This window comes from Sardina pilchardus, chromosome 22 (genome assembly GCF_963854185.1).
Source record: "Sardina pilchardus chromosome 22, fSarPil1.1, whole genome shotgun sequence".
Taxonomy (NCBI): domain Eukaryota; kingdom Metazoa; phylum Chordata; class Actinopteri; order Clupeiformes; family Clupeidae; genus Sardina; species Sardina pilchardus.
Genome location: NC_085015.1, coordinates 3,553,122 through 3,558,121, shown reverse-complemented (window position 1 = coordinate 3,558,121; position 5,000 = coordinate 3,553,122).

Below are 5,000 nucleotides of genomic sequence, written 5' to 3'. Positions count from 1 at the left end.
AAATCTAACTCCTAACCTTAAATTTAACGGTAATTTGTAGTTAACATAGTGTCAACAGAGAGATTGTGGATAATCTGAGCATCTGTACAAAGTGTGACCAAGATATGTAGCAGCAGCTGTCCTTTACCTGGCTGCTTGTCTGGATTGTCATCTGATCTGGGGAGTGATTGGGCTCTAATATGGGGATGGATTAGGTTCTGACCGGGTGTGGGTCACAGTATCAGGTCGGATCAAACTGAAGGGGTGACTCTGGGGCGTTTCTGAAACGTGCCTCTGACATCGACAAGTGGCAGCAATGAGCTCCAGCTTTGATGGCGCGGAACGCAGAAGGGCCTGTAGAAGGACCTGTAGGGTGGCTATCAGAGGTGGAAAAGTCCAGCTTCAGAGAGTACAAGTCCTTCCACATGGGAGATAACAGGGCTCAGTGGCTACCAGAGGTGGAAAAGTCCAGCTTCAGAGAGTACAAGTCCTTCCACATAATCTGTGCCAACCATTCACTTAGACCAGCTGATTCAAATTAGCACAACTCTTCAGCCAGGTAGAGCAGCTAATTGATGAGATGACCTGTGTTGAGTGCACAGGTAGAACCAATACATGATTGGATTTTTCCACCTCTGGTGGCTATCCAGGAGCTACATGTACATGTATGGTGCTACCAGAGAGGGTTAAAGCGGAGCAAGAGGCGCAAACGTTCAATCATTTCCGCGTTCTGTCTTCGCAAAGGGGAGGGGGGCTAAATCCCCCTTTAAGCAGACCTGTTAACATTCGAACTGAACTGCTTGCCAATCTGACAGAAATCGATATCCCACTATGACGTCTTTGCGACACGCCTCTTTAAGCAGACAGGAACTGTTGGAATTGTGCTTCCATATAGATGCATTATGTTGCTCTATCTTGTCAGTAATTAACGATCTTTGGTGCTACTGCAGAAGGAGACCACACAGGAGTGGACATGAGCTGCATGTCGTTAACCTGACGGACATATTTAACGGACATATTTCTCTCTGTGCTCTTCCGCTGTAGCCAGCCCAGCGCAGCTCCCTCTGTGTGCCGCGACTAGAGCGTGGTGGGCCTGCAGCTACACTAGAACTCAAACTAAAATCACATTTCATGTTGAGCGAGACACCCACCACGGTGCCAAAGTCATCACCCTCCCTCCACTTCCTCTCCGAGATGACTGGGATAATGGATTGTTAATGTATAGATAACGTATGTCTTCCTCTGCTGAAATGGGCCCACAGAGTTCAAGGGTGCTCATAGTAAGGCATTAACATTAGCCACAGTTGGGTCCATTTTTGGTTTCGTCCGAGTGTTTCAACTGTCCGTTCCTGCAGAAAGTAAACAGGACTCACAGAGAGGGCAACCCGATCAGACCCAAGCTCATCTCCCCGGACGCGGCTCTGTGTAACCCAATGCATCTTGGCACAAAGAGGGACACGGCTCTGTGTAACCCAATGCATCTTGGCCAAAGAGGGACGCGGCTCTGTGTAACCCAATGCATCTTGGCCAAAGAGGGGCGCGGCCAATGTAAACCAAAGTTCTGTGTCCGTGTTTGTTTGACTTGTCAAGCCCTGTCAACGGCATGCTTATTTAACCGTTGTTCTTCATATTTATGCATTTCCATTTGTTTCTGTATGCGGGTGATAAGCACTAAGTGTGTCCGTGATGTTTTATACAAAGTCCATTAAATACAACTCTCCACACTCTCTGAGTAGCCGTGTGCTTATTTGATTGGTATCGGCATCTCTCCCATCTCATCACACGGGAAACTGCAGATTTAGGGCCTCTCTCAACATCCCTCCTCGATCCTCGACACTTGGTCTTCCAGACTCGTTTCCACTGATCTATAAGCACTGGATAGACTATCCCATTGTTGCCGCCCTATACCATCATTCTTTATCTAGATCAGTGGGAACGAGGACCGAGGAAGGAATGGAGGATATATAAAGAGACGAATGAGAGGCATCCAGACTCCTCCTGTTACTTCCTCCTCTTTGCATTGTTGGACCCATATTGAAATCAACACATCTCTGTGTCCAGACAGGGACAACACAGTTTGTGTTGTTTCCAACACATTTGTTTTAAGAGGTTGGTAGGTGGTCCACCTTCTCTACTAGGGTTCAGGAGGTAGAAGAATCTTGGTCCAGGTTGCTGGTTCGTGCCCAGCTCCTTCTGACCCTGTCTGTCCAAGTGTCCTTGAGCAAGGCACCTAACCCCAGTGCTCCTCCTGATCCTGTCCAAGTGTCCTTGAGCAAGGCACCTGACCTCAGTGCTCCTCCTAACCCTGTCCAAGTGTCCTTGAGCAAGGCACCTAACCCCAGTGCTCCTTCTGACCCTGTCAAGTGTCCTTGAGCAAGGCACCTGACCCCAGTGTCTTCCTGACCCTGTCAAGTGTCCTTGAGCAAGGCACCTAACCCCAGTGCTCCTCCTGACCCTGTCCAAGTGTCCTTGAGCAAGGCACCTAACCCCAGTGCTCCTCCTGACCCTGTCCAAGTGTCCTTGAGCAAGGCACCTAACCCCAGTGCTCCTCCTGACCCTGTCCAAGTGTTCTTGAGCAAGGCACCTAACCCCAGTGCTCCTCCTGACCCTGTCTGTCCAAGTGTCCTTGAGCAAGGCACCTGACCCCAGTGCTCCTCCTGACCCTGTCTGTCCAAGTGTCCTTGAGCAAGGCACCTAACCCCAGTGCTCCTCCTGACCCTGTCCAAGTGTCCTTGAGCAAGGCACCTAACCCCAGTGCTCCTCCTGATCCTGTCTGTCCAAGTGTCCTTGAGCAAGGCACCTAACCCCAGTGCTCCTCCTGACCCTGTCCAAGTGTCCTTGAGCAAGGCACCTAACTCCAGTGCTCCTTCTGACCCTGTCCAAGTGTCCTTGAGCAAGACCCCTAACCCCAGTGCTCCTGCTGACCCTGTCCAAGTGTCCTTGAGCAAGGCACCTAACCCCAGTGCTCCTCCTGACCCTGTCCAAGTGTCCTTGAGCAAGGCACCTAACCCCAGTGCTCCTCCTGACCCTGTCCAAGTGTCCTTGAGCAAGGCACCTAACCCCAGTGCTCCTCCTGACCCTGTCCAAGTGTCCTTGAGCAAGGCATCTAACCCCAGTGCTCCTCCTGACCCTGTCCAAGTGTCCTTGAGCAAGGCACCTGACCCCAGTGCTCCTCCTGACCCTGTCTGTCCAAGTGTCCTTGAGCAAGGCACCTAACCCCAGTGCTCCTCCTGACCCTGTCCAAGTGTCCTTGAGCAAGGCACCTAACCCCAGTGCTCCTCCTGATCCTGTCTGTCCAAGTGTCCTTGAGCAAGGCACCTAACCCCAGTGCTCCTCCTGACCCTGTCCAAGTGTCCTTGAGCAAGGCACCTAACTCCAGTGCTCCTTCTGACCCTGTCCAAGTGTCCTTGAGCAAGACCCCTAACCCCAGTGCTCCTGCTGACCCTGTCCAAGTGTCCTTGAGCAAGGCACCTAACCCCAGTGCTCCTCCTGACCCTGTCCAAGTGTCCTTGAGCAAGGCACCTAACCCCAGTGCTCCTCCTGACCCTGTCCAAGTGTCCTTGAGCAAGGCACCTAACCCCAGTGCTCCTCCTGACCCCGTCTGTCCAAGTGTCCTTGAGCAAGGCACCTAACCCCAGTGCTCCTCCTGACCCTGTCCAAGTGTCCTTGAGCAAGGCACCTGACCCCAGTGCCCCCCCTGACCCTGTCCAAGTGTCCTTGAGCAAGGCACCTAACCCCAGTGCTCCTTCTGACCCTGTCTGTCCAAGTGTCCTTGAGCAAGGCACCTGACCCCAGTGTCTTCCTGACCCTGTCAAGTGTCCTTGAGCAAGGCATCTAACCCCAGTGCTCCTCCTGACCCTGTCCAAGTGTCCTTGAGCAAGGCACCTAACCCCAGTGCTCCTTCTGACCCTGTCCAAGTGTCCTTGAGCAAGGCACCTAACCCCAGTGCTCCTTCTGACCCTGTCCAAATGTCCTTGAGCAAGGCACCTGACCCCAGTGCTCCCCATGAGCAGGTTGGCAGACGCCTTGCATGGCAGGACTCTGCCATCTGTGTGAGAATAGGTGAGACATGATGATGTTAAGAGCTTTGGGCGCTCTTGAATTTCCCTTGGGGATCAATAAACTATCTATCTATCTATCTATCTATCTATCTATCTATCCATCTACTGTATCTATCTATCTATCTATCTATCTATCTATCTATCTATCTATCTATCTACTGTATCTATGTAGGAGTTGAAAAAAGTGCTATATTACTGCAGTCTATTTCCCATTTTCAACACTGGATCCGATCCGTCCCATAGTCAGCTGTGATATGATAGGAGCCATGTCACACTGAGGTCCGACTCAAGACCTTCAGCTCTGGCTTGTCTTGGGTTCATGATTTAAGCATCCAAACTGTTGCAGTTGGAGAGGGTGACTCTCTGGTGAACCACTGACAAACCACACTCTCACATTCCGTGCAGTCATAGCAATTAAAGAAATTAAAGAGTTCTTCTTTTCTCTCTTTTTTGGCACTATTTTCTTGTTTATTCTTCTTCCTCTGTACTGTACATGAATCACTGCACTGCCAGAGATGACACGCACTCTAGAACCATTAAAAGCTTTGCAGGTTTGTCTTCCCCAAAGCTCACGAAGCTCATAAACGTTGTGGAGTGAAGAATCTGATGAAGGGGTTTTGTGCTCAAAGGGACGAGATCACAGAGCAGCGAGCCTTTGAGTCGGAGAACAGAGCCTTCCCTGACACACGCTCAGTTTCAATGGCACCTCTCTCCCCCTCTCTCTCTTTCTCTCTCTCCCTCTCTCTCTTTCTCTCTCTCTCTCTCAGCATGCTGTCGTACAGTAGTAGAGCCCCCACACACACACACACACACATGGCACCTCTCACTCTCTCTCTCTCTCTCTCTGTCTCTCTCTCTCTCTCACCCAGCGTGCTGTCATACAGTTGTAGAGCCCCCCCACACACACACACTATTTCTCTGTCACTCTTGTTCTCTCTCTATCCCTCTCTTTCCTGACTT